Below are 12,991 nucleotides of genomic sequence, written 5' to 3' on the forward strand. Positions count from 1 at the left end.
CAGCTTATGGATTACAATGGCTTCCCCCTCCCATAATTTCCCTCCCACCAGCAACCCTCCCCTCTCCCGCTCCCTCTCCCCTTCCATTCATATCAAGATTCATTTTCAATTCTCTTTATATACAGAAGATCAATTTAGCATATATTAAGTAAAGATTTCAACATTTGCACCCACATAGAAACACAAAGTGAAACATACTGTTTGAGTACTAGTATAGCATTAAGTCACAATGTACAGCACATTAAGGACAGAGATCCCACATGAGGAGCAAATGCACAGTTTCTCCTGTTGTTGACCCAAAAAATTGACACTCTAGTTTTTGGCGCCAGTAACCACCCTAGGCTCTCGTCATGAGTTGCCAAGGCTATGGAAGCCTTCCAAGTTCGTCGACTCTGATCATATTTAGACAAGGTCATAAAAGACAGAGTGAGGATAGTAACCAATGACCCTAAGACTGGCATTAACCCTTTAGGCCTCTGGGGCTTTCTCATTAAGATAACTATCATGTCTAGTAACACAAGATCATTAGACTTGCCTTTACCTGGCCAGCTCTCCTCCCAGGCCAGCTAAGTAATGAAAGTCAATAGAGTGTCTTCCCCTAGGAGGTTCACACCTCCCTTAGGATGTACCCTACGTGAAGAGATAGATAGGTCTGGGCCTCTTAACTTACAAGGCCTAAAGCCCAACAGATTATTATCAAGCCCCATCTGTCAGGTTCTATTTGCCTCTCCATCAGAAAACTTAATTGTAGCTTAGCACCTTTCTTAGCTCCTGTAATAATGAATCTGTCCTTTGTTCTAGACCCTGTCTAGCGCACTTGGGCCTCATTCCTTCGTAATCATAACCTCTACTCTACCTCCAATGGCTCTACTCTCAACCTGTGTGTACTGATGGTCCTCTTCCCCACTTAATGCTGTATAATTGTTCAGACCTGGTTAATGCCACTCTTAGGGTCATTGGTTACTATCCTCACCCTGCCTTTTATGACCTTGTTTAAATATGATCAGAGTCGACGAACTTGGAAGGCTTCCATAGCCTTGGCAACTCATGACGAGAGCCTAGGGTGGTTACTGGCGCCAAAAACTAGAGTGTCAATTTTTTGGGTCAACAACAGGAGAAACTGTGCATTTGCTCCTCATGTGGGATCTCTGTCCTTAATGTGCTGTACATTGTGACTTAATGCTATAACTAGTACTCAAGCAGTATGTTTCACTTTGTGTTTCTATGTGGGTGCAAACTGTTGAAATCTTTACTTAATGTATACTAAATTGATCTTCTGTATATAAAGAGAATTGAAGGTGAAACAAAATAAAAAAGAAAAAATATGGTGAAAATAAAAATGAATTAGGTGAACATCAAGTTCTGGCTAATGATGAAGGCTTTCTTTGAGAATGGAATATAGGGAAATTTAGATAATTTAAAATATAATGCAGTTCCTTATTATATACCTGGGTATGTAAATATTGGTGACTTTTTATGCAGAGTATACACATACAGTTGTGTGTAACTGTGTAGGTATATGTGATTACAGATACAGCTTTCTCTGAAATTGCACTAATACATAGGTCTGTGTTGTATATGTGAATATATCATTAATTATAAACAGTTGATAGTGGGAATTCTTAGGACTATCCCACCTCTGCTCCACTTCCCGCTGCAAGTTTTGCTGATGCTTCCTTATTCCCCACCCAGAAGAATGGCAGGAAAACCACTACTGCCAACTGGAGGCCAAACTGGAGAACTGACACAACTTTAGTTAGCATCTGCACAGAATTTATTCTGTGTAGGAATGAAAAAACTGGAATGATAAACCTTCCTTCTAATACTAGGAGATAGAGTTGATTGATACTTCAGATAGTAATTGGTTTTGGAAAACTTGGGCTCACCAGGATTTGTTATGTAATGATGGATGGCCTTCCCTCAGTGGGAAGAGTAGCCCATTAATATCATTCATGAGTTACAGGAAAACAAATCAGAATCTCAGACAGAGGACTATTAAACGTTTTCACATATATTAAAAGGCATAAATATTTAATTATCTCAAATTAAAAACTATTTATAGCTATCAAGTTATTAATTTATAAGATAGTATTTTTCTCTTTTTGCGAACCATGAAGCACTATGTATACTTGGTAATCATATATTTAATACAATCAGCAATTTGTAAAACCACCAAAGTGAAATGTCTTACATTACTCAAGTCAAGGCACTTTTAGGTATAGAATATATCTGCTAATTGCAGAAATCTTTAAATATTACTGATTAATAATTGTTACTTGAGTATACTGGGGAAATTATAAGCAAAATTTGAAGTGTAAAATATAAAAATATCACCTTCAATATTGAAAGCAATAAAACTGCTCCTGTGGAGATGATCATAATTAATTATAAATACATAATCCGAACAGTACCCTCCTTCATATCTCCCATTGCAAAGATAAGAATAAAACTAACAAGAGCATCACATACAAATAGTACATCTCATATTCTAAAAATCTAAAACATTAGCACAAGAACTGAAGAAAGAGTATTTGCATACCATCTAGTGGTAGATTTCAAAAATAGCAAATGTTTTTCTAAAAAGTTTTGTTTAAATGGGATTAGTGTATATGGTTATACATGACCTCAATATTATTCATAACAGTTGTCATTTCCAAAAAAATAAGATTAGGAGTGGTATTCTTTCCTCTGATATGTATGCACTGCCATCATGTAAAATTATCAATTATTTCATACTTTTCTGATTTTAAAAGGTATAAAAAATCATGACTTTAGAGTCACTCACCACTTTGTCAGATAGTTGCTATTCTTGTTTCTGAGTTCAACCATTGTTTTAAAATCAAATGTCCATATGCTGAATTAAAAATTTTAAATGAAACTTCATTATATTTTAATAATATTCAACATAATACAATAACCAAAGCTTTTATTATTTCTGGACACAATGACTTCCTCTGAAGCTTGTGAATGGAGACAACACCCGAACAACCAGTTCTCAAAAATGTGAGCAATATCATAACGCTGATCAATTATTTTCTCTCGTGCGCTTGCTTGTTCTGTTTTTGAAAAAAGTAACTACTAATTATGTAAATATGAGGGGTGAGAGCATTTATTTTTGCCTTAGATTAATTTGAGTCAGTGTGTTCATGGGGCACGCATCGGTTATCATTCCCCAAACTAGTTCAGAATACGTCAGCGACACGGGCAGCAGGCACTGCTCCCTGATGCATGCAGAATTTCTGGTAAGGAGGAACCTGTGGAACCGGGGCTGTCAGGAGCAATGCTTTGTGTGTTCTACCACCAAAGAAGTCAAAAGAGACTGGGAATTCCTAGCGCATTCATTTGGAATGATCATGCTAAGAAAGGCAAGCTGAATATTGCAATAAAAAAAGAATGGATCCCATTAGTGGAGTCCCAGTTGGGGAGCTGCATAATTGAAAGGGAATCTGCCTTTAGGCTGAATCTGCGCTGGGTAAAACTTGCAGGGCAGAAGATGTTTTCATTTTTTGTACTCGGTGCTCTAATTATGGGAAATGGAAAGAGCATTATACTTGAATATGGTCTTGAAATTTCATACGATGTGAGCAGTTGAAACGCGCTCCATTGATTCTAGCTTCCTTCAAGGTTGGATGCATATGGCATTGACTTCCCTTCTTAAGGTGTTTTGGTTTAACCATTACTAATGTTTGGAGTTTATGGTATACAGGAACAGAATTCTTTTCTAACATTTAGTCAACTGAGGAATGTAGGTTCTGCATAGCCTAAAGCTCCCTATGTTTTCGTCTAAGTTTCCCCAGAAAGCAGAGCTTAAAATAATAGCTTGTATCGAGTGTTTTATTTTGGAAAGGACCCCACAGCAAAGGAGTAAGAGATGAAAAGAATGAGAAGGGAAAGACAGGAAGGTCATTAGAAGGCTATGTTCTCAGTGGTCATCGTGGTGGTTATGTGGCCATCAATCTTATAATGAATCTCTCAAAGGTGATGCATAATTATTCCCTGAATTGTTTGCCTGAAAAACTAAGGGGGACAGAATTTTTCCCCCTCAATGGAGCTGACTCTTAATAATTTCGAGTAAAAGGCCAGAGAATTAAGACTAAGACAGACTAAATCAAAACTCAAGTATGCTGAAAAATTGCCGTAGGGAATCAGATCTCTACACACTAAAACTATGGATTTTAATAATTTCTCCTACCCCATGTCCTTTACGAAGCTTCTCTAAATCCTTATTCAGCCATTAATATATTTGTTTCTCAGCTGACCCTTCTCTGTTTTAGTTATTTGAGAAACAGTGGTAGAAACTAGATGAGTGTGGAGTTCGACATCATTATATTTCTATGTTCTGTTAACAAATGGTAGATACTTAATAGCTTCATGAATGCAGAGATTGAAACTGAATCCCATAACAGTGTTGCCCACGACAGTTACTCAATGATAATCTGGTTTTGCTCTCATCAAATCTGGAAAAATAAATATACTCTTTGGGTTTGAGGTTTTGTAGAGAAACTGAAATAAAATATATGAAAATTGGAAAGTACTTTTCAAACATAAGTTAAGTATGTTCTTATGCCATTTCAGCTTTATCATGTTCTTCTTGATGCCTAAGAATTTTCTGCAAATTAAAATAAAGGAGACCTTTAAGTTTTCTTCTAGTAGATACCATTTAGCCAGATAACTCAATCCTTCCTAGACTCCAATAAGAATCCTATTTTTCTACCATTATGCTTATAGTTGTTCATTGTACAGTAAGAATTCATAAGAAAACTTTGGTCTGTCTTGATATACATTTCTATTTTCTTCCAGAACCCAGCATTCAGGGGCCATTTGGGGGTTTCCTTGGCACTGGGTCTGGTTGTGTGACAGACTGAGAAACTTTGCTTAACACTCACGGTGCTGAACATTCCATGTTCTAAATATGTAGCTGGAAAACTTCCCAGATTGTACATCTGCCTCTCTAATTTACACCTCCAAAGATGAGGGTGAGCAAGGAAGAGGTGAGAAGCTTTAATGAACTACTCAGAGCCTTTGCATGTGCTCTGGAAAATTTCCCAGCACATGCCAGAACCTGGCAGTAGGGGGCTGAGTGACAAATATTTGATCAGTGAATTTCAGTGATGTCCATTACATTCCAATGACCATCTTGCCTTCAAAAGGTGACCATGAATCCCTCTTGCTCTTTTTTCTTATCATGTATTAGTCCTTTCAAGATGTCTTATAGATCCCAAGGACAATTATTAAATCATCTTTGGAACCGCTGGTTCCAATGTGATTGGCAGTGCTTATCTTTGCACGTGTTGAGTCTTCTTTCCCATGTTAGAGAGGTGACTTCAGTAGAATCTAAACTTTCATTTGCATCAGATGTGTACCTTGAACATAGAACTACTAAGACACTGAAATCTGCAGGATAGTGCTGGCAGAAGCATAAAAATTCTAAGTTGGCTATACGGAAGAGGAACAAAAGTTTGTAGCGTGAATCTTGTTTATTTTACAGTCTTAATTAACAGTGATTCTCAGCAGGCCATTCCTGTAGTCCATGGTGTGAAAGTAATAATTTGTTTCTGATGCTTTGGGGGAAGATTTTCGATTGCGATTAAACTCAAATAACCTTTAATATGGTATTTTCCAAATCGTAGCCTAGCAGATTTTGCCTCCCTTGACCATATAAAAAGTGCTTCCCCCATCTTCAGAGTTTCTTGAATTAAGCATCAGATAAAACAGTTACACCTGTATAGAATTCAATGTATTTGTGAATGTGGATGGGAAAAAAATTATGTGTTTAGATTTGTTACCCCAATAATTAAACTTATCATATCTTTCAGATTTCATGTGAACTGAGAACTTGGTATTATTAGTAAAATGAGACATTGTCACCAATAAAAATCACAAATATTTTCATAAGATGTTATGATGTTTGCAAATATATCACATCAAATGTTATTTACTTATTTTTATTTATTGATTGATTCATTTGTTATTTATTTATATAAAGGAAACAGATTTCATGTATTTCATATACACAGTTTTAGGAACATGATACAGATGTTAAAACCACTACTAAATTTTATCATTTAATGCATTTATAAAGAAACAAAATGTTCCATGAAAATTTTATTTTTACTTTATGTTTTCATATAGTTCCTGTTATATTTATATGTGTTTATTTTATGTACTTAAAAATCTTATCTGTAGAAAGTTCATCAGATTGCCAAAGGGTCTGTTAAACTCACATCGTATTTATCAGCTCTGTGAAGTCTCTGTAACTTCTCAGGGGATCATTCAGCACATCATTGCAAATTCACTATCCTTAATTTAAAAATGATAGTTGGCACTTATCATATCCTGTCATTTCTCCTCGTCTTTCTTCCTCCTCAGGACTGTAAGCTTCTGAAAGTCAGAGGTGCTCTCTCTAGCATAAACGGCCCTGGAGCTGGGCTCCTTGGGGCCTAGACCCCAAACAACTCATCTAAACCAAGATAAGTCACCTAACTCTAGATGCATTGGCTATTAATTATATATTATTATTTGGCAAGATACTGTGGTTTCCTCAACTATAAAATGAAGATAACAACAGTAGTTACTTCTGACATATATTCTAAGGATTCTGAGTACAACACATAGATCAATGCTTGAGAGAAGAAGAGCACTCAACAAATGTTGGCAATCATTGTCTCCATTCTTAATATGATTATTGTTGCTATTGTTGTTATTGGTGTTAACACTAGCAGCAGCATCTTCATTAAAGGTAAAGGAGAAGATTATATAATAGAAGCAGTAAAATATTTATGACCCCAGAGTTCAGCACAATCTAGTACTTGCACTCAATCAATGTTTATTGAATAAATAAAATAAGAAATGGATCTTTTTTTTCTTTTCAGACAATTACTTAGGATAAACTTTTAACTCCAAATCTAAGAGCATAAAATATGTACATAAAATTATTAAAACAATCAAACGGTCATTTATGGAATTTTGATTGTTCAATACTATGCCATGTAATTCCAAGTTGTGATTTTGCAAGTTGAGGTTAAGAATAAATCACCTCACTACATACCCGCCCTTCCACCATGCTCACATATATACACATATGTGAAATAAATAAGTGATAAAGTACAAAAGTGTTTTTTTTAATTAAACTTTTATTTAATGAATATAAATTTCCAAAGTACAGCTTATGGGTTACAATGGCTTCCCCCTCCCAAAACTTCCCTCCCACCCACAACCCTCCCCTTTCCCGCTCCCTCTCCCCTTCCAATCACATCATGATTCATTTTCAATTCTCTTTATATACAAAAGATCAGTTTAGTATATATTAGGTAACGATTTCGACAGTTTGCCCCCATATAGCAACACAAAGTGAAAAAAAAATACTGTCGCAGTACTAGTTATAGCACTAAATAAGAGTGCACAGCACATTAAAGACAGAGATCCTACATAATATTTTTTTAAAAATTAATTAATTTTCTATGCCATTTCCAATTTAACACCAGGTTTTTTTTTATTTCCAATTATCTTTGTATACAGAAGATCGATTCAGTATATAATTAGTAAAGATCTCATCAGTTTGTACCCACGCAGAAACACAAAGTGTAAAAATACTGTTTCAGTACTAGTTATAGCATCACTGCACATTAGACAACACATTAAGGACAGTTCCCACATGGGATGTAAGTACACAGTGACTTCTGTTGCTAACTTAACAATTTGACACTCCTGTTCATGGCGTCAGTAATCTCCCTAGGCTCTAGTCATGAGTTGCCAGGGCTATGGAAGCCTTTAGAGTTCACTGACTTTGATCTTATTCCGCTAGGGTCATAGTCAAAGTGGAAATTCTCTCCTCCCTTCAGAGAAAGGTACCTCCTTCTTTGATGGCCCCGTTCTTTCCACTGGGATCTCACTCACAGAGATCTTTCATTTAGGTCTTCTTCTTTTTTTTCTTTTCCATGCTATCTTGGCTTTCCATGCCTACAATACTCTCATGGGCTCTTCAGCCAGATCCGAATGCCTTACGGGCTGATTCTGAGCCCAGAGTGTTGTTTAGGACATCTGCCATTCTATGAGTCTGCTGTGTATCCCACTTCCCATGTTGGATCCTTCTCTCCCTACAAAAGTGTTTTTGAAGTGCCTCTTTAGAGAACATGGATGGCTACTAATTCTTCCGTATAAGTTTGAACATTTTAGTGCAGCAGTGTCAAATTGCGTTCACTGATTCCTCCCCAGCTCCACTCCCAAGAATACTGTCTTCTTCCCTAGGTGTTTCATAAGAATCGCCAACCTGATCTTCTACCAAGCTGGGTACAGACAATGCAGTGAAAAAGGAAGACAATTCATCTAGTCGCTGTTAACACCAAAGATAATAGAAAGAATAGAGTCTATAAAGAAAAGTACTTAAAGGAAACATATATTTGGAATCTATAGTGAAGTATAAAAAGAAAATGTTATTGAGACATACCACATAATCTTTTTTTAAGTTTATGGGGACCAACAACGTGGTACACTGGGCTAAAATACCTCCTGTGACACTGGCATCCAATATAAGTGTCCAATTTGAGCCCTGACTGCACCACTTCAAATCCACTCTCAGCTAATGGCCTGGAAAAGCAGCAGAGAATGGCCCAAGTGCATGGGAGACCTGGAGGAAGCTTCTGGCTCCTGGCTTTGGATTGGCTCAGCTCTGGCTGTTGTAGCAATTTGAAGGTGATATCTCTTTGGATGGAAGACCTCTCTCTCTGCTCTTCAAATATATATATATATATATACACACATATATGCATATATATGTATATGTATATATATTCCTTTATTTATATTTGCTTGAAAGGTGGAATGAGAGAGAAAGAGAATCTAACTGCCAATTTTCACCCAAAAGCCAGCAGCAGCCAAGACTGGGCCAGACCAAAGCCTGTGCCAAGAATTCTATGTGGGTCTCCCATATTGGTTGCAGGGACCAGAGTACTTAAGCTATCATCTGTTTCCTCCCAGGATGCACATGAGCCCTCCAAATTAGGACACTCCTGTCCATAGCAATGGGTTAAACTGCTGCTCCACAGTGCCCACCCAATTACCATGCTATCTTACATAAACATTCTTTGGAATTTTTGGTGGTAAATTCTTTGTTCTAATGTTTTTGTCACTGATTATCTTTGTGAGATGTTTTATCCATGACCACAAATCATCTATTGGAAAAAATCACTTAAGTCTTCCTGGATTTAAAATTACTCCTCTGTAAGATAAAATTTGAACTAGAAAATCTCTATCAAACTTTCTGTTATTAGCCTTCTGATTGATTTATAAATCTTTGTTCACTTTACTGTATCTCCCATATGATTTCAGTTTTTCTCTTGTCAGTCTGAATACAACATCATACCATTCTTTTTCTGTATAGAAATGAATGAGGAGAAAACACTTGCATTACTTTATTTATGTAATATGACATGTTACTTAGGCTCAATTATAGTTTTACTATAATTGTTGTTTTCTAAAACAAATATTACATCACAAGCAAGTTCTATTAGAAATCAAAATCATATCATATATTTTTCTGAACACAATTGAATAAAACTAAAATCTAACAACAAATAAAACTCTAGAAATTATATAAGTACATAGAGACTGAACAGTATGTTCCTAAACGAACAATCAGTCATTGAAGAAATAAAAAGACAAACTTAAAATCCTCTGGAAATTTTTAAATTCAAGAGAAATGGTTAATTTTGTGGTGTCAACCAAACTGGATGAAGGAATACTTAGAAATATAGAAAAGCATTATTTTGGATATGTCTATGAAGATGTTTCTAAATGAGATTAGATTGTGAGTTTGAGTAGGTAGGAAGACTCAACCTTAAGGTGGGCAGGCTTCAATAGCTGTCCAGGGGTCTGGAGGCAAATCTTTTTCTTGTTTTGGCAGCTGAGACACACTGGATTCCTGCCTTGGCCATCAGTTGCTGACCTTTGGACCCCAGGACTTATATCAACAGTTGCCTTCTCAGTATTCTGAATGACAGTTACATCCTTGGCTTCTCTGGTTCTATACCCCAGGATGACCAGTCTGCAGTTTGTCATGGAACTTCTCTGTTGGCATAATCCTGTGATGCAATTACCCTAATCAATCCCCTTCATATACCTGTATATTTAGCCTATCAAACTCGTCTCTCTGTACAAGCCTAATGTTTCAGGTTAGGTAAAAAAGTGAAAGTTTTCATATTCACATAGAAGCTGTCTATTAAATAGGACTGGTAACATAGAAACTGCACCAGAATTCTGTTCTACATATATATAAAGCAAAAAAGTTCCAGAGTGCAGAAAAAACTATTTAACTTCTGCAATTTTTAGATGACACATCAGTTTAATGACTTCTTTCCCTGTTTTTGATACCATTTTTCCTTGATTTCATATAAGTGTGTATTATATTATCTAACAACTAATTTTTGACAGAAAAATTGCATTGCTTTGTGTTTATACAGTATCAGATGTGTGTAAAAAATGAATCTGAACACATTGCCACCTAAGATATTAGCTTTGATAATGTAATGTGCACTTTACATTTTTATACTGTAGAATAAATTCAAATGCCCTTTTAAAATTAAATTTTGAGGCCGGTGCTGCGGCTCACTAGGCTAATCCTCCGCCTTGCGGTGCCGGCACACCGGGTTCCAGTCCCTGTCAGGGCGCCGGATTCTGTCCCGGTTGCCCCTCTTCCAGGCCAGCTCTCTGCTGTGGCCAGGGAGTGCAGTGGAGGATGGCCCAAGTACTTGGGCCCTGCACCCCATTGAAGACCAGGATAAGCACCTGGCTCTTGCCTTTGTATCAGCATGGTGCGCCGGCCACAGTGCGCCAGCTGTGGCGGCCATTGGAGGGTGAACCAACGGCAAAAGGAAGACCTTTCTCTCTGTCTCTCTCTCTCTCACTGTCCACTCTGCCTGTCAAAAAAAATTAATTAATTAATTAATTTAAAAAAATTAAATTTTGAAAAATATAAGATTGAAATACTGTTAGTAGATATAAGTATCCATCATTGGTGAAAAATTGCATTTCTTTATTTTCTTTTGAAGAACAAACCAAGAAACCTGCAGAATTTCAAGATTCAAGGTACTCAACAAATAAAGTTTCATTTTTTTTCATTAAGAAACATACAAATTAATTGCTTGTCACATAGTAGATAATTAAAGACAGTAGACATTGCCAAAGTTCCATAATTAGATCATGGAATTCTCAAAACTGAAAAACCTATGATCCATTTGTGTTTCATGAAGAAGCATTGATCAGGTGACAAATTTCTATCTTTCAAAGTTTGACTCTCAGGAGAGTTATATGATTTCTAGTGATTCAAAGAAAAAAAAATATAAATAAACCTCAAACTTAGCCAGGTAAGAAATAGAGAAATATTGTCTGAAATCTATTTCAGAAATATACTGCCAAGCCTATAGTTGTCAAAGATATTAAATTCATAAACACCATTCTGAAATAAAGTGCTTCACTATGGTGTCACTACTTCTACCATCTTGAAACATTTTAAAAAACACTTTTTTTTTGATGCACATGATCAAATTTCCCACCATGGTATTTTTTTTAAAATTTTTTTAAACTTTTATTTAATGAATATAAATTTCCAAAGTGCAGCTTATGGATTACAATGGCTTCCCCCATTGTAAAAAAACACAATTTACAGAAAAACATCCTAATTTCTTTCTCAAATACAAATTATATTTGCTTACAAACTAAACACTAGATTTTCTCACTTATACAAGACTGTTATTCTTGTCTATTCATACCAAAGTTCTCTAGTTTAAATGTTGCCATGAACAATCAGTTCATGGGTCAACCAAAAATAACTTCAGCAGAAAGTGCTATGACATGGTTGTTTTTCCTAAAAGTGCAGCTACCTATCTCCAAACCCCTGATGTCTAAACAAATCGTTTAGAGAAAATCTTGAGTAGTGGTTCTTGCAGTGTGGCCAGCATGAACATCATTTGAAGACTGATAGAAATGCAGATTCTTGAGAGCTATCATACAGCTTCTGAATCAGAAACTCTGAGTATGGGACCCAGCAGTCTGTGTTTTAACATAAGCCCTCCCAAATGCATGCTGCAATTTGTGTAGTTATGTGGAAAGAGTTTGAATCAGTGACCTGCATCTTTTATTCTGCTGCCTTAGGGTAGAATTGTAAAACAAGAACTGGAGCTGGAATTGAGGTGCCATAGGTTAAGCCACCACCTGAGATGCCAGAATTCCATATCACAACTCCAGTTTAGGTCCTGGCTGCTCAGCTCACAATCCAACTCCCTGCTAATGCGCTGGGAAAGCAGCAGAAGACAGTCCAAGTACTTAGACCCCTGCACCCAAGTGAAGGACCTGGATGGAGCTCCAGGCACCTGGCTTTGGCCTGGCATTGCCCCAGCCATTGTAGCCAATTGGAGAATTAAGCAGTAGACAAAAGATCTCTTTTTTCCTCAATTTCTGCCTCTCTATGTCACTCCACCTTTCAAATAAATAAAATAGATATTTGAAAAATAAATTAAAATTTTAAAACAAGGACTCATCAAATCCTTTAGAATGAGAGCTGAGTAGAAACAAAATATCCAAAGTAATCTCCAAAAAAATCAATCTTTGGGCTGGCGCCGTGGCTCAACAGGCTAATCCTCCGCCTAGCGGTGCCGGCACACCGGGTTCTAGTCCCGGTCGGGGCGCCGGATTCTGTCCCGGTTGCCCCTCTTCCAGGCCAGCTCTCTGCTGTGGCCAGGGAGTGCAGAGGAGGATGGCCCAAGTACTTGGGCCCTGCACCCCATGGGAGACCAGGATAAGCACCTGGCTCCTGCCATCAGATCAGCGCGGTGAGCCGGCCACAGCGCACCAGCCGCGGCAGCCATTGGAGGGTGAACCAACGGCAAAAGGAAGACCTTTCTCTCTGTCTCTCTCACTGTCCACTCTGCCTGTCAAAAAGTTAAAAAAAAAAAAGATTTAAAAAAAAATCAATCTTTGAAAAGCTGTATCTGAACTG

Source organism: Lepus europaeus, chromosome 1, assembly GCF_033115175.1.
Source record: "Lepus europaeus isolate LE1 chromosome 1, mLepTim1.pri, whole genome shotgun sequence".
In the NCBI taxonomy this organism is placed as follows: Eukaryota; Metazoa; Chordata; class Mammalia; order Lagomorpha; family Leporidae; genus Lepus; species Lepus europaeus.